General features: G+C 35.9%; 2 long non-coding RNA genes across 2 annotated transcripts; one reads left to right on the forward strand and one right to left on the reverse strand.

Annotated features, from left to right (window-relative positions):
* Nucleotides 1–6,115: 6,115 nt before the first annotated feature.
* Nucleotides 6,116–6,703, reverse strand: LOC128923519 (uncharacterized). The gene is made up of 3 exons (XR_008472340.1): nucleotides 6,541–6,703; nucleotides 6,346–6,485; nucleotides 6,116–6,255 (listed from the first exon to the last, which is right to left on the reverse strand). It is a non-coding gene; the product is annotated as an uncharacterized LOC128923519 (long non-coding RNA).
* On the forward strand, nucleotides 6,177–6,512 carry LOC128923521 (uncharacterized). The gene is made up of 2 exons (XR_008472342.1): nucleotides 6,177–6,298; nucleotides 6,357–6,512. It is a non-coding gene; the product is annotated as an uncharacterized LOC128923521 (long non-coding RNA).
* Nucleotides 6,704–18,640: the final 11,937 nt, after the last annotated feature.

Raw genomic sequence — 18,640 nt, forward strand, 5'->3', positions numbered from 1 at the left:
GCAAATGCGTCTCGCTTCCCTCTTCAGCTCTCGGTATCTATCCCATCCCGCACGTGTTGTGGTCGTTTGCAATGTTGCGAGGTAGGCAGTCTGTTTTCTCTCCGCTGCGAGACGGCACTCCTCATCGTACCAGCTTGTTTTTTGTCGTTGCCGAAAACCAATTGTTTCGGCTGCAGCGGTACGCAGTGAGTTTGAGATGCCGTTCCACAGTTCCCTTATACCGAGATGCTGATGAGTGCTCTCAGAGAGCAGGAGTGCAAGTCGAGTAGAGTATTTCGTGGCTGTCTGTTGCGATTGCAGCTTTTCGACGTCGAACCTTCCTTGTGTTTGTTGACGGGCATTCTTTGCTGCACAGAGTCGGGTGCGTATCTTCGCTGCGACCAGATAATGGTCCGAGTCTATATTTGGTCCTCGGAGCGTACGCACGTCTAAAACACAGGAGACATGTCTTCCGTCTATCACAACGTGATCGATTTGGTTCCGCGAAAAAAAGCTATAAAAGTAAAATTTGATGTAAATAATCGCACTAGGAAGGGGCATCTCTGAATTTATTTTTTTTAGTGGGCCCCGCAAACCAATAAAGCTATGTAAGCCAAACTGAAGTCATTTCCCTTAAGTACTCATAAAAATCGATATAATCGGATAATAACCACGCCCACCCACCAAGTGCGTTAACTTAAAAATAAAGAATAGGATAAAATGAGTCTGAAATATTCAAAACAGTTAATGGAATTTATCACAAATCGGGAGGCTATAAAAATTAATTCAAAATAAATACATATTTAGGATAAGTTTTATTATACTCTCGCAACCTGTTGCACAGAGTATCATAGTTTTGTTCACATAACGGTTGTTTGTGTCACCAAAAAATATAAGAGTTAGATATGGGGTTATATATACATAAATGATCAGGATGACGAGTGGATTTGAAATCCGGATGTCTGTCCGTCCGTCTGTCCGTGCAAGCGATAACTTGAGTAAAAATTAAGATATCTTAATGAAACTTGGAACACATGTTCCTTGGCACCCTGAGGAGGTTGCTTTCGAAAATGGGCAAAATCGGTCCACTGCCACGCCCACAAAATGGTGGAAACCGAAAATCTATACAGTGTCATAACTAAGCCATAAATAAAGTTATGAAAATGAAATTTGGAAAATAGGATCCCATTAGGGAGGGGCACATTTGGATGTAATTTTTTTGGAAAAGTGGGCGTGACCCCGCCCCCAAATAGGTTTTTTGTATATAACTCGCAAACCAATAAAGCAATATAAACCAAACTTTCTGCAGTCGTTTCCTTTAGCCATTTTCTTATACAGTCCAAAAATGAAAGAAATCGGATAATAACCACGCCCACCTCCCATACAAAGGTTAGGTTGAAAATTACTAAAAGTGGGTTAACTCACTAACGAAAAACGTCAAAAACACCAAATCTGCCGTAAGAAATGGCAGAAGGAAGCTGCACTACGATTTTTTTTCAAAATGGAAAATGGGCGTGGCGTCGCCCACTTATGGGTCAAAAACCATATCTCAAGAACTATTCGACCGATTTCAATGAATTTCGGTATATAACACTTTCTTGACACCCTGATGAATATGGGCGAAATCGGTTCACAACTACGTCTGCTTCCCATATAACTGAATTTTGAATTCCATCTGATTCGTTCACTTTATAATCTATTCATAAGGAACCAATGAAGCTAGCGGAATAAAACTTTACACAAATACTGTATTTGAGCTGTGACATCACTTGTGGAAAAATTGTCAAAATCGGACCATGACTTTTCAAGGCCCCTGATATCGAACATGAAGAACTCAGTGCCTAAGGTTAATTTTTCACCGAAAATATAGGTAAATCCCTCAGATATTTTAATGTAATTCATTCCCTCTGAATTTTTTTCTTATAACAGTTTATCTCTGTACTTGAAATGGTAAAAATCGGGTCATAACTTCCCCCAGATCCCATATACCTAATTATAAGTAATATTAAATTAAGTGAGCGTATAGTCTTCGATATATCGTATCTTGGTGGTGAAAACGAGTAAAATCGGTTTAGAAATTACCTTAGTCCCCATATACTATTTATGATGATTTTCGTTATTCTATTGAACTTTATACCAAATATATGGGTCGACTTGTGTTATCTTTATAAAATTACATCAATAAATTGCGAGAGTATAAAATGTTCGGTTACACCCGAACTTAGCCCTTCCTTACTTGTATATTATTAATTTTAATATTTTTGATCACCATTTTCACCGACATGAATTTTTCGCCTATTTTGTAAAATGCTTATTTTTAAGAAAAATGCAATTGAATTAAAAATATTTTTTATTGTATTTATATTCTGAATAAAGTAAACTTATGAACCTCATTTAAATTTTTGCATTTATATTATAATACTTTTACATATTTTTTCACAGTTAAAATACTTGTGCTACAGGTAGACAATTTTCACTGTGATGCACTGTATATTTTGAAATACATCTGATTCCTTCACTTTATAATATAATAAGCAACCTAAGAAGATAGCGGAATAAAACTTTACACAAACACTGTATATCATTGTCGAAATCAGAAAAAAAGATAGTCTTTTCAAAGCCCCGGATATTGATCATGAAGAAATCAGTGCCTAAGGGAAATTTTCACCCAAAATATCGGTAAATCTGTTAGAAATTTTAATGTAATTCGGAGAAAATTACTCAAAAAAGCTCCTGGGTTTGAGATAGTACGCAGAAATAGTACGCAATCTACCAAAGAATTGTATAAAACAATTAAGGAAAGGCTAAGTTCGGGTGCAACCAAACATTTTATTCTCTCGCAATTTATTGCTATATTCTTATTAAGATAACACACAGTTTTACCCATATATTCGGTATAAAGTCCAGTAGAAAAACGAAAACCATCGTATATGGTATATAGGCTGAGGTAATTCCTGAGCTGATTAAACTCATTTTCATCATAAACATCCATATTAATATTATAAATGCGAAAGTAACTCTGCCTGTCTGTTACTCTTTCACGCCTAAGCGGCTGAACGGATTTTGATGAAATTTGGTATTTTGATAGATGATAACCTAGAAATGCTCATAGGCTATAAATAATGACGCCATCGTTCTTAGGGGGTAGGCAGTAGGCAGATTACTAAATTGAGTTAGTGATTTTTAGTCGTTTTTGTTGGGACTTTTGCTCTTTCACGTCTAAACGGCTGAACTGATTTTGATGAAATTTAGTAAGGTAATAGATGGTTACCTAAAAACGGATATAAGATCAAAATGATCACGTCATCGTACTTAGGGGGTAGGAAGTAGGCAGAAAACTGAATTGAGTTAGTGATTTTTTATGGTTTTTGCTGGGAATTTTGCTCTATCATGCATAAATGGCTGAACGGATTTTGATGAAATTTAGTTAGGAGATAGACAGACTTTGCCGGTTATCACTAAAGGCACCCCTGCAGATGAAATAAATGAGTGTTTAAAAGCGTTGTTTATGGGTGCACGTAAAAACGTTAAGTCTGTCTACAAATATGAGAGTGCAACTACACAATGATGTACAATCTGGACAATATGCTGCAGCTCTTCTTAAAATTGGAGAATATCGTATGGCAAAGCATGATAATGGCATGATTGAATTGGATCGTGAATTCTGCAATGTTGTGCATAATCCAGATGATCTAAATAACTTCGTCTATAGCGAACTGCTAACTAATATGAGGAATAGAGAATGGTTATATGAAAGAGCAATTTTAGCGCCGACGAATGAAATGGTGGGACAGATAAACGAGCAAATTATGTCACGCGTGGGAGGTGATATTGTTGAGTTTTTCTCTGTAGACACTGTAATAGATACTGAACAAATAACAACATACCCTGTAGAATTTCTTAATTCTTTAGAACTGTCGGGAGTACCTTCACACAAACTGAGGCTGACAGTAGACGTTCCTGTCCTTTTGATGCGGAATTTAGATGCACCAAGACTGTAATGGCACACGGTTACAAGTAACACACCTCGGTCGCAATATTCTAAAAGCAATCATTATGACTGGAATCGCAAAAGGAGGGAATGTTTTAATCCCCCGTATACTCAAATTTCGTCAGTTTTACCATTCCAGTTTAAGAGATTACAGTTTCCGCTGAAAATCGCATTCGCTATGACGAGGAAACATTCGGAGCTATCCATTATGTGCTTAGGTTGCTTTTGAAGAAATTTTGATGAGAATTTGAGGACCGGAATACGATAGTTGGACATTCTTGTAGAGGGACTTACAGCCGGGAGAAAACAAAAAGACTTATGCGGACGAAGTCGCAGGTAAAAGCTAGTTCATTATATATAACATTATATGCTCATTTAATTTGGCCAAGAAATTTCATATATTACCCGATTTATTAGCAATTAAACCCATCGTATTTTTGAAAATCCTATAATTTCTATTAAAAAACTACCATAAGGCACGGAGTTGTTCATATCCGATATCCGGGCATTGAAAAGTTATAGTCTGATTTCGACAATTTTTTCAAAAGTGGTGCCACGGATCATATACAGTATTTGTGTAATCTTTTATTTTGCTATCTCCATTGGTTCCTAATGTATCCATATTAATATTATAAATGCGAAAGTAACTCTGTCTGTCTGTTACTCTTTCACGCCTAAACGGCTGAACGGATTTTGATGAAATTTGGTATGGTGATAGATGATAACCTAGAAATGGGCATAGGCTATAAATAATCACGCCATCGTTCTTAGGGGGTAGGCAGTAGGCAGTTACTAAATTGAGTTAGTGATTTTTAATCGTTTTGTTGGGACTATTGCTCTTTCACGTCTAAATGGCTGAACGGATTTTGATGAAATTTAGTAAGGTAATAGAAGGTTATCTAAAAACGGATATAAGATCAAAATGATCACGTCATCGTACTTAGGGGGTAGGAAGTAGGCAGAAAACTAAATTGAGTTAGTGATTTTTTTATGGTTTTTGCTGGGAGTTTTGTTCTATCATGCCTAAACGGCTGAACGGATTTTGATGAAATTTACTTAGGAGATATTAATAATTAAAAATTTGTTTTACTTCTAATTTACAGTTACATAAATATAATATAAAAATGAATTGCTGTTCGTTAGTCTCGCAAAAAGTCGTGTACGGCCAAACCGATCTGGCTAATTTTAGTCTTGAAATATTCGTGGAAGGCCAGGAAAAGATTAGAGAGTGAGTAAATATGGAAAAATTGCGAGGAAGATAATAATAAGAGAATTTTATTCGAATTGACAAGAAAAATATAAAAAGAGAAAACAAAAAAATAATTATTTGAAAGTTGTCATTGTTGCTTTGTTAAAATATTTTTGTTATTGTTGAAGTTATACTTCTTATACGAGTTCGGAACAGTTGCGATAATTGTTGCGCAACAGCAACATTATGCATAAACATACATATGTACATGTTTATATGTCATTGAACAAACACACAAACTTACACTTACTTGTATATGCGTGCACGTAAGTCTGTCAACCACCAAAAATCAAAAGCAATGTTCTACAAAAACAACAAGCGCCAAAAATTTATGTTGATATACATTTTCATACATATTTACGACAAGCCGATTTTAGACTAACAACGCAATGTAGCGTCGCGCAGGCATAAATTTTTCGACACATCGAATTTTACAGAGTCGTTTCAAGTGATCCCTCCGTAATTATAAATGCGCAAAATATGTATTGGATAGTATTGTCTTACTATTAGCAAATATAAATAATTAAATGTATTTAAATATTCTACTAATGTATGATGCCAAATATTAATGTACTACAATTGATTTTAGTAAGAATCAAGACATAAAACAATCCACAATAATATGAGATGGCGACATGGACCTCTTCGCCTGCGAAAATGCGACACTGATTACAAGTCTGTGACAAAAAAATTACTATTTGCGGTCATTTGTTGTCCGTGGCAACGAAGATTTTACAAGAAATGTACTACAAAACATACATGTGTACATGTTGATATGTCATTGAACAAACATACAAACTTACATTTGTATATGCGTGCACGTAAGTATGTCAATCACCAAATTTATGCCGGTATTCTGCGAGCAGTCTCAAGTCTCTAATAGAGACGAATCTGTGGTGTAATCTCTATAGTGACTTTTTGGTATTCTGGCGAGTTTGTCTCATCTCTATTTGAGCAATATCAGTCTCTAATTTGTGATGTGCTTTAAACCAGGTCACAGAAAAACAAGAGCACAATAATGGTTGATGCAATTGGCCTAATATATATTATAATGAAAAAAAAAAACGAGAAGAAGAGAGGTAATGTATTAATATTTGTAATTTTGCAATAATGGATAACAAAGTACCTATGTTTTAGCTACACTCGTAGGCGCAATCTGGCTATTTTGCGCAACAAGGAAGATCACTTTTTATATGAAGAAAATACGTTTAGGAAATTCTTTCGATTTCCAAAACACAAATATGTATGTATATATATATCCAAAATCTAAAATATATAATAATCATAAAATAATGAATTTGTATTTTTTACAATTATTTACCTTCGATTGCCATTATGCTCAAATGTAAGGATGAGAACATGTGTTAGTCGATTGTTAGGTTGTTAACATTTTTCATATTTACTTAACAATTGATTCAGATAAAATGCATATATTACGCATTTATTATAAACTATTTCAGTATTATTTTCATTAATAGTATTATCCAATTTACAAGAAATTTTTCTGCTGAAATTTGGTAAAAAAAAAACTAATTGCGTGCAATCAATTCATAAAGTATCATTGTGAACATGCACTCATCTCTAATCAACTAAAATAAACAGCTGATAGCTTGCTTTTCTTTTCACCACACTATTTGGTGAACTTTTTTGAGACTGTATCAGCCAGAATACCAAAATGATACTTCCTGACTAACAGGGTCGCCAGTTCGCAATTGTGACAAATAAAGACATGAGACAAATGTGACAAGCAGAATACCGGCATTATCATTATCCCAGTGAACAAACAGAAAAAATTTTATCATGGCATTGGAAGCAATGACAGGTCATGTCGCGCTTTGCGAGATGAAATGATAAAATTACGTCGAAATCCAATTGTGACCTTAGACAAAGAATTATTCGATTTTCTTAGCACAAGAAAATGTTTATCAATAATATCATTCAATTGTCAAAGTCTTCATGCTCATGTTGATGATTTCTCAGATAGAGTGTTTAAACAGTCAAACATCTTGATGTTATCAGAAACATTTATGAACGACAACGAGCCTCCTGTATCCGTACCAAATTTTGATTTCGTTGTAAGATTTCAATGAAATGAAACAAGAAATTCAGGCGTTGCTATTTATCACAATGAACAAGACCAATGTAGAATGCAAAATGAACCCTAGCGATAATCATAATAATAAAAAATTGAATTTAATTGCCATTTATATATCACCAAATTCATCGATGAGGGATATAAAATTTTTCATCGGTAAAGCTTTATTACCGTTGTCAACTGCAGGTTCGCAAGCTTTTGCAGATATTATCGGAGAACCAGTAGAGTATAGCGAACAACCGGTACTCCTTGCGGGAGATTTTCAGGTAGAAGCTGAACCATTACTGGCATTCCTCAGAGAGAAATTTTCATTAGAAATGATCAATGGAAGAAATGATCCTACGACAAAAAGAGGTAGGACTATTGATGCGGTATTCGCGAGAAATAAAGATAAAATAGATGTATGACATTTCATATCGTATTTTAGTTATCATAATCCAATTGTAAATATTATTGATATCAATCCATCAGAACCCAGAAATGATAATTGATTTGCACTTTGGTTTATAAAATGTGCATAATAAATTTATAAAATGTGAATTACAGAAAGTGTCTCTCGCTAGTTTTCTTTCATACAAAATGATATGCATTTCTTGGAATATCACTAAGAAGTATAACTTCATCCGCGCGTAGGGACTCCACGCACTCTTTTTTCGATTGTATAAGGTTCTGTCGATAGACCAAAACAATTTGTAACAAATAAGGAAAGGCTAAGTTCGGGCTCAACCGCATATTTTATACCCTCGCAATTTATTGATGTAATTTTATTAAGGTAAAAGTCATAAGTCCAATAGAAAATCATCATATATAGTATAGTATATGAGGGCTGATGTAATTCCAGAACCAATTTCACTCATTTTCGAGAATAGGGGCATCTTGGCACCTGTTAGTAGGCAAACAAACGGCACATTCATCCTTGAAATTACTCCTAAATTGAAAATGAACGAAACATCAGTCGACAAAATCGACAAAAATAGCGCTATAACAAAGATTTTCCAAATATTCAAGATATCGCTGGAGGTACTGCACAGGCCTTTAAAAGATCTTAATTATCGATGAACGTTTTTGATGGAGCCATGATTCTGTTAGCAGGTGATTTACGCCAGACTCTTCCAATTATTCCTGGATCAACTGTTACTGACGGGCTAATCGCACGCCTAAAATCATTTAATTTGTGGCGACACATAAAGAATCGCCAATTAACAACTAACATATGAATGTTTTTGCAACAATATCAAATTGCGATTGTAGAAGCAGTTGCAAATGGTAGGGTCGCAGTTGATACCTCGATGGATTAATAACATTTCCAACAGATTTCTGTCACTTCTTTGACTCGAAACCATAAATGACTGAATGAATGAATATATTGGTGGTAAAAAAACAAAGATATCGATGATCTTAAAGCGACAATTTAGAACTTCGGTCAATTATCCCAAACTATTTAGAATTGCCTTACTCTCACCACTCACTTTACAATTAAAAGTAGTGTGAGTTGTCATCCTGCTGCGTAACATAAATCGACCTCGAGTAATCAATATCGTCGCCGAAGCCAAGATTGGACCAACTTAATTAAATGTATACCTTGCCATAAAAACGTATGGCCGGGCTGCTAGTATTTTATAAATTGAAGAAATCAGATGGAATTAAAAATTGAGTTTTATGGGAAGATGCCGTAGTTGTAAACCGATTTCATACATTTTCCACACGTGTCATCAGGGTGTCAAGAAAATATTATAAAAATCTGAGTGAAGCTTCTTTCTCGTATTTATTCTGTAAAATTTAGTTTTTCTGATGTATTTCGTTAGTGAGTTAACGCACGTTTCGTAATTTTCAACCTAACCTTGCAAGATATGTACAAAAAACCTATTTGTGGGCGGGGCCTACGGGGGAAGGAAAGCAACCTTCTTATGATGCCAAGAAACAAGTGTGCCAAGTTTCATCAATATATCTTAATTTTTACTCAAGTTACAGCTTGCACAGAAGGACGGATGGACGGATAGACAGACATTCGGATTTTGACTCGCCATATTCGTCATATATATGTGGTATTAAGTCCATTGAAAGTTGGAAACCCTAATATTATATAGTGGAAGTTATTTTCGGCACGGAGACATATTATTAAATAAAAGATATTCCCTATGGATTTCTTCAAAATATCTGAGAGACTTACCTATATTTCCGGTAAAAAAAATAAAACCCCTGAGGTCCTCAAATTCGACATATGGGGCCTCGAAAATTTATGGTCCGATTTCGACGATTTTTAAAAGGGCGATGCCACACTATAAATGTAGTATTTGTGCAAAGTTCTATTCCGATATCTTCACTAGTGCTTACTTTATATATTGTAAAGTTAACGGTTCAGATAGTCTTCAAAGTTCTGGTGTATAGGAAGTAGGCGTGGTTGTGAACCGATTTGGACTATTTGGACAATATATAGTTGGGATGAAAGGGAAATATTGCAAACCGAATTTCATTGAAATTGGTCGAGTAGTTTCGGACAGATGGTTTTTGACCCATAAGTGTGCGGAACCACGCCCATTGAAAATTTTGTACACCATTTTGAGTACAGTTCTTCCGTACCTTCTTTATAATGAAATTTAAGGTTTCGGTTGGTTTTCCTTACTGAATTAAAGCATTTTTAGTAGTTTTCAACATTACCTTTGTATGGGAGGTGGGCGTGGTTATAATACGATTTCCTTAATTTTTGGACTATATGAGGAAATGCCTGAAAAAACGAGTCCTGAAAATTTCGTTAATATAGCTTTAGTAGTTTACGATATATGTACAAAAAACTTAGTAGGCGGCGGGGCCACGCCCACTTTCCCAAAAAAGTTACAACCAAGTATGCCCCTTCCTAGAACAATCGTTTGTACTACATTTTACTTTCATAGCTTTTTTTATGGCTTAGTTATAGCTCTTTAGGTGTTTTTGGTTATCGCCATTTTGTGGGCGTGGCAGTGGTCTGATTCCACGCATCTTCGAACTTAACCTTCTTAACTTTGCCAAGAAGCACGTGTTCCAAGTTTCATTAAGATATCTCAATTTTACTCAAGTTACAGATTGCACGGACGGACAGACAGACATCCGGATTTGTACTTTACTCGTCACCCTGATCACTTTGGTATATTAACCTTATATCTAACTCGTTTAGTTTTAGGACTTACAAACAACCGTTATGTGACAAAACTATAATAATCTCTTAGCAACTTTTGTTGCGAGAGTATAAAAATTGTAAACAGTGCATTATACTTAAGATGCGTTCCATCACTTTGGAAAGTACCTGTAGTTATTATGATACCTAAACCGGGTAAACCACTACATGATGTCACATCTTATAGGCAAATATCGCTGCTGCCAGCTCTACCGAAAGTCTTCGAGAATGTTCTCTTAAAGAGGCTCAAATCCATAATAGATCGAAAACACCGTATACCAGTACATCAGTTTGGCTTTCGTGATCACCATTCAACAATTGACCAGGTACACCGAATCGTTAATTTCGTTGAAAATTCTACGGATAAAAAGAACGTTTATTCGGCGGCCTTCTTAGACGTGTCTCAAGCTTTTGATAGAGTTTGGCATACGGGTCTACTGCTGAAATTGAAATGCGTGTTACCCAAATAATATTACGAAATAATTGCTTCGTACCTAAAAGATAGATAATTTCGCATAAAACAAGGGGATGCATACTCAAACTTGCAATCGATAGAAGCGGGTGTTCCCCAGGCAAGCGTATTGGGGCCAATGCTTTACTTGTGTTTTACAAGTGATATCCCCACTGACTTAATATGTGACAACGACATTTGCGGATGACACAGCCCTGTTAGCAGCAGGAGAGTCCACCTCAGTATCTACCGATCGAGTGCAAACAGCAGTCAATGCAATTATTAAATGGGCTTCCAAATGGCGCATTAAATTAAACGGTTCCAAATCAATGCACGTAGACTTTACTTAAAAACAACATCATACCATCCAATTTATATAAATAGTACTCTTTCACCATATCACAATAATGCTAAGTACCTAGGAATCACACTAGATGTTAAGCTTCGCTGGAAAGAGCATGTCAAGAAAAAAAAGGTGGGCTTGATTTAAAATTTGCTAAGTTTTACCATCTAGTCGGTAAGGAGATCCACGCTTGAATCGAAAACAAGCTGTTTATATATGTGGGATGGCATGGTTTGGTGACTACAAACTCTGTTGAGTGCGACTCGAACAGCGTAAAGCAGTGGAGTCTGCAGAATCTGTTGAGCGCGATTCGAACAATACAACATAGTGGTGACTACAAATTCCATTTTTTTTTAATTTGGGTGCGAATCGGAGAAGTGCATAGTAGCGGTGGCTGCAAAAGCTCTTTTGGTGACTGCAAAATCTGTGATTGCTACTCGAACAGCGTAATACAGTGGAGTCTGCAATATCTGTTGAATGCGTCTTGAACAATACAACATAGTGGTGACTAAAAATTCCACTTTAAGAAATCTGAGTGCGAATCAGAGAAGTGCATAGCAGCGGTGGCTGCAAAGCTCGTTTGGTGTCTGCAAAATCTGTGGTGACGTCCGAATATATCTCGACAACGTCGAAATTACGAGGGACATCGTTGGACTTAGCGTAAGCAGAGGTGGCGTCAAGCGTAGCAAAAATTTTAAATTTGTAATTGCTGCGCGTGACTAACTGACATGGACCTCGAACAAATTTTTGTTGGACAATGAACGAACTGGATGAAAAGCTGATAGAGCTGGGACTTCCCACAAGAGGGCGCAAGGCCACTTCACAGGACAGATTATGCGAACATTATAGAGTGGGAGTTGATGAAATTTCAGATTTTAAGGACGCATCCTCTACAGTGCACAGTGGGGCAAGACAGACACTAGTGAACCATACGTCCTTCACCTTACGTGATATAGAATCATTGAGCCATTTCAGTGGAGTAGGTCAACCAGCAGTAAAAAAGTGGGTGACAGAATTCGAAGAAAATGCGCTCCCAGTTAAATGGTCAGACATCCAAAAAGGAGCGGCAAAAGTTTTTGTAAGAAGTCAGAGGGGTATCAGCAGTTGGTCTTCATTAAAGGATATACTATTCAAAGAATTCGGGGAAAGGGGTTCATCAGCAGACGAGCATCGACAGTTGCGTAATCGGCGCAAACGAAGTAATGAAGGTTACCGCGAATATTTATACAAGATAATGGAAATTGGGTCTCCAATTGACCTCGATGCACCCAGTCTTATTGAGTATTTTATCGAAGGTATCCCGGATACCAGGGCAGCGTAATATAATTTATATCGAGCTTGGAGCATTGCACAGCTCAAGGATGAAATAATAGTTTACGAAAAAATTAGGTCAAATCGATAATAGTCAAATCCCAATCGACGGGAGGAAGAGGTAAAAAAACGAAACCATCGAGGAGATGAAGACAACAGAAAAGTAGGGATGCAAACGATGTATCGATGTTTTGGAAAAATCGATGTTTTCGTCAAAAAGCATCGATGTTAGCCATCGATGTCTCGAATCTAAAAACATCGATGCATCAATGTCACTTTCAACGATGTTTTATGTCGATGTTTTATATAAAAATTTGACTTCACACCTTCACACTTTTTCGGGTATTAACTCGAAACCCTCTATTTGGATACGCTTTATTACATTGGAATTCGATTTTTGTGAAATACGGAGATTATGATTTATTTATACAATTTAATTCTGGCGTAAGCTACTGCGTTAGAACAAAGATTCAAATTGCTGCATTTTAAAGATGCTATGGCTAAAAGAAATACTTTTTTTTTTGTTTCATAAAAAATGTAAAGAATCGCGCTGATACAACGGGATCTTCGGATTAGTGTGAAACAGAATACTCGTTTGATATTTGGAACATGAATAAACATTTGGTCCACCAAAAGGTAAAATGTAAGCTGTCAAATTTATCTATAATTACATGGACGGAGGGTTGAAGAGAAAGTGTATCTCGGCACATTTACACATTGTGGCCACTTCAGTGCCGAGTAAACGACTGTTTTCTAAACGACCAGGGCAACTATCACGCAGAAGTAAAATCGGAAAGAAATGACAGTGAAAAAACTTTCCATGTCGTTGTTTTGAAATTCTGGGTGAAATGGGTTTTGAAGAAACATCGATACATCGAACCATCGATGTTTCATTTCACGATGTTTGCATCCCTACAGAAAAGAGACTTTGTTTTAGATGTAGCACTGTAGGGCATTTAGCGAATAACTGTCCTCAGCAAACTATCAAGAGTTTTAAGAGTGGCCAGAGTGGACACATCGAATCAAAATGTGGAAAGTCGTTAGCCACAAAAGTCGAAAGAGCAAATACGTTATATAATGATCAGTTAGTAGTGTCTAATAAATACGTAATTTTCAAGGAAATTCAAAACTATCTGCATTGCTCGATACAGAGTGTGATCTCTGATTGCTCCGTTATGATGTTTTAATAAGTTTAGGAGGTGTCGAACTAGATAGTGACAAAAGGCGATTGGTGGGGATAGGGAACAACGAACTTACCACAATAGGTTCATTTTCGTGCCAATTTCATGTCGATGGGATAGACATATCGATAGTTTTTCATGTAGTAGGGGAACGGGATATTTGCTATTCGGCAATCATAGTTAATAATATCCTAAAGTTGGTCGATCCAGAGGTGTCAGAAGACGGTGTAACGTTTTTAGAGAAGAAGGGGAAAAAAGCGAAGCTCGGAATGATTGAGTAGATAAAGGGAAAGAGATAACTCAAAAAGAGGACGTTATACTAGAATGGATGTACGAACTAAGCTAGGTTGGATTGGTAGAGTTAGAAGAAGAAGAGTTAGATTTACATCATTTAAAACAGGAGCATGTAGACGAAATAGCGAGTTTGGTCGGAGAAATGAAGATTACGTTAACAGATGACATACCAACTTATCAGGGTCCACGTAGGATGCCTTACGTAGATAAGTGTATTGTAGAACAGCAAATAGGGAAATGGTTAAATGAAGGGATTATACAACCTAGTACTTCTGATTATGCGTCGCCCGTTTTATTAGTTCAAAAGAAGGATGGGAGCAAGAGGCTCTGTTGCGATTATCGATGCCTTAACTTAAAAATAATGAGATATAATTTTCCAATGTCTATTGGCAATTGCAAAGTGCCAGGATATTTACTACATTAGATTTGGATAACGACTTCTTCCATGTGCCAGTAGAAAATAATTCGAGAAAGTTTACATCTTTTGTAACTCATAGTGGTCAATACGAGTTCCCATTCATTTCATTTTGGATATCAAACTCCCTAGCGGTTTTCTCGAGATTTATTTTTGCAATTCTCAGAGAGTACATACAAGATGGTACATGCGTGACTTATATGGAAGACCTTATCATTCCCTCTAAATATAAAAAGGAAGGAATCCATAAGTTACACAGTGTTCTAGGGCGAGCAGCAGAATTTAATTTACATATAAAATGGAAAAAGTGTCAGTTTCTCATGGAATTTTTAGGATACTTTATAGAGAAGGGTACAATTAGGCCATCAGAAGCTAAAGTTCGGGCAGTAAAAAACTTTCCTCTGCTACACGATCGTAAATCTGTGCAGTGTTATCTAAGGTTAACGTCACATTTTAGGCGTTTCATTGAAGGATACGCAAGATTAGCTAAACCTCTATCAGACATACTACGCCAGAATACGAAATTTTCTATAGACGACGACAAATCGCAGCTTTTCACTAATTGAAAGCCGTTCTTATGAGCGCACCTTTCAAAATATACAAACAAGAACGATGAACTTTAATCAGAAATTCAATTCAGCAATATTCTGCAAATAAACAATATCATTTGTTGCTCAATAAAGTTCATTTCCAAAAATAACAACAACAACACATTCCGTCGGCACTAAACCAGAGCGGAAGCCGTGCCGCCGCAATGTAGGCTGTTTCTTGAGGTTTATATTATTATTTATTTTATTATTGCTTAGGTTAGCATTATTGAATATATAGAAATAAGTACTAGTAAGTAATAATTCGTACATATGTAAGTTTATAGTAAATAAGAGAAATATTGTATAAAAAGAAATGCAGTCAATAAAGTAGTTGAGTTCAACTTTACCATTCTAAGCAGTGCGTGATTATTTACACGGCGACAACCATTAACTGGCGCCCGAGAACTTTAAAACTTGGAATTGCCTACTGTACGTTTTGCAAGTTAAAAAAGCGAAGAAAATTCACTAAAGAATATAAACTTTATAAAAACATATAAATTCTTGTTGAATAGTGCGAATTTTTTACAAATCAATTGCAAGTGATTGTGCTTTTTCGATGGTGTATAAAATTCTGTGCAAAAAATTATTGCTTATAGACATAAAGTGAAAAATCGTTTTAACAGTAAAAGCAAACTATTAAGTGTGTGACAAATCAAATCACAATACTAAAGTGGGCAACCAAAACGAAAACGCCGCCAAATCAACGCTTAAAGTGACATCATCCACCCCCCAGTAGAGGACTAACGCTTCAAAAAGGATCACGTGGACCGTCCGAAGAGAATGCAGAAGCTGATACTCCTGTAAGTTAATTTTAAGCTTATATAAAATTTAGAAATACCCGATATATAAAATTGTTTAAAAAATTGTTAATAGCAATAAATATAGTCGGAAAAATAAACTTTTAAGTGTATGTAAAACTTATAACTATCTGACATAAAAAATTTTGTTAAAAATTGCTAAAGCAATAAAAATAATTAGTCAAATAAAAATTGTTGTAAAACCATAGTAAACCTCAGAAATGGAACAAATTCAGGAAGCCATTACACACCTAACAGGTGCTGTTAATGCACAGATCGAACAGTCCAAAATATTGAGCAATAGGATAAATCAATTAGAAAGCAGAATAAATCCCCACAACGAAAGTCCTATTTCTAATAACTATATTCACTTAACTGAGTCAGACCTAATAGAAATTAGCAGATTACCTGACAGCGTGAAGAACCTCCCAACATTCGAAGGAGATCCGATTCAATTCATATCCTGGATCCACAACGTCGAATCTGTATTGCAAGACTACGAAGTAGTCAGAACAAAGCCATTGTATAGAGCCATCTTACGGCATATTAGACAGAAAATTAAAGGCCCTGCGGATACGGCCTTAATCTCATATAATATATTCAATGATGATTGGGGAACAATCAAAAACTGTTTATCACTTCACTATGCAGACAAACGCGACCTTAGGACTCTAGAACACGAACTAGGAACCTTATCCCAAAAACACTTCAGCATAGAACAATTCTACGCAAGAGTCAATCATCAATTATCACTGATAATAAACAAAATAAAGAGTCAGGATCATTCCAAAGAAACAAATAGTGTTCTACTGGAAACCTATAGGAACCGAGCCCTTGATATATTTATCAGAGGCCTAAACGGCGAATTGTCCAGAATGCTAGTCATTCAACGGCCCAGGAACCTACCCGAAGCATACGCTTCCTGCCTGGAAATTCAAAACATTAACTTAAGGAATTATTCAATCTACTCAAAGAATGGAGGTTACTCCAATCAAATTCAAAAACACCATATAAATCAAAAACCGATATTTGTACCAAGGGTATTAAACCCTGCCGAAAAAAATTTAATCTATAATAAAAATTTCCAAAATCAAGCTCCGCCACCACCCAGACCAACCAATCCTAAACCACCAGTCCCGATGGAGGTGGACCCTTCAATACATTCACGACGAATAAACTATATGAATCGACCGAACAATATGCCTATAGTAAGGCCATCAAATTATTCTTCAAATATTCCTAGGAAAACCCAAAAATTATTTAATGTCCAAACAGAAGCCGAGGAAATAAATTTTATGACAGACGCCTGTCTAGCCTACCCTATTTAGAACTAACTTTAAAAAACGGGGATATCGTTAAGTTCCTTATAGATACGGGAGCTAATAAAAACTTTGTCTCCGAAAAACTTTCAAAAAATTCAAAGAAACTTGAGTGTCCTTTCAAAGTTCACTCAGCCGCATGTCAAGTAAATATAACCCATAAACTATGTGGACCATTCTTCGGAAGTATAGGTATTACAAATAATTTTGATTTTTTTATATTACCTAATTTAAAAACCTTTGATGGCATCATTGGCGATGACACCCTCAAAGAATTGGGAGCAGTCATAAATAGAAAAAATGACACGATAACTCTCAAGGATGTGGTACTGCCACTAAAACAAAATATCTCTAAACAAATAAATAATATTCAAGATAACCCCTATGAACATGATGTTAAGGAAATGATAAATAAATATGCGGAACTTTTCGGACCAGTCTCCGACAGTGGGGCAATCGACACAACTGTATTAGCAGAAATTAGAACAACAAGCGAAGAACCGATCTATACAAAATCATATCCTTACCCAACCAACCTACGGGGCGAAGTAGAAAAACAAATAACAGAACTTCTAAACAATGGTGTAATAAGGCCTTCAAAGAGTCCGTACAACTCCCCATTGTGGATTGTTCCAAAAAAACCAGGCCCATCAGGAGAAAAAAAGTATAGAGTAGTTGTTGATTTTAAACGACTAAACGCAATAACAATACCTGATTCCTATCCAATACCTGATATAAACAACACTCTTGCTAGCTTAGGCGAATGTAAGTATTTTACTACACTCGACCTTACATCCGGATTCCACCAAATCAGGATGAAGGAAAGGGACATAGAAAAGACAGCCTTTTCTACAGCCAATGGTAAATATGAATTTACTAGATTGCCATTCGGTCTTAAAAATGCCCCTTCCATTTTTCAGAGAATGATCAATGATGTTCTCAAAACACTTATAGGAAAATCCTGTTACGTTTATATCGATGACATTATAATAATGGGAAAAACTAAAGAAGAACACTTACAAAATATTGAAGATGTGTTCATGCTTTTGTATAAAGCAAATTTAAAAGTCAATCTGGAAAAATCTAAATTTTTTAGAACAGAAGTGAATTTTCTAGGTCACATCGTTACGGGCAAAGGTATTTTGCCAGATCCTGAAAAAATATCCGCTATTAAAAAAATTCCTCCACCTGCTAACCTTAAGGAATTAAAAGGTTTCCTAGGTTTAGCATCGTATTATAGGAGATTTATAAAAGACTTTGCAAAAATTGTCAAGCCACTTACCAATTTAACTAGAGGTGAAAATGCTCAAATAAAAGCAAGTCAATCAAAACGGATACAAATTTCACTAAGGCTTAAAATCATTTAATGATATAAAATATCTACTTACGTCTTCTGAAATTCTGGTATTCCCAGACTTCAATAAACCCTTTATTCTGACAACAAATGCTTCCAATACTGCAATCGGAGCAGTCC

Source organism: Zeugodacus cucurbitae, chromosome Y, assembly GCF_028554725.1.
Source record: "Zeugodacus cucurbitae isolate PBARC_wt_2022May chromosome Y, idZeuCucr1.2, whole genome shotgun sequence".
Lineage (NCBI taxonomy): Eukaryota > Metazoa > Arthropoda > Insecta > Diptera > Tephritidae > Zeugodacus > Zeugodacus cucurbitae.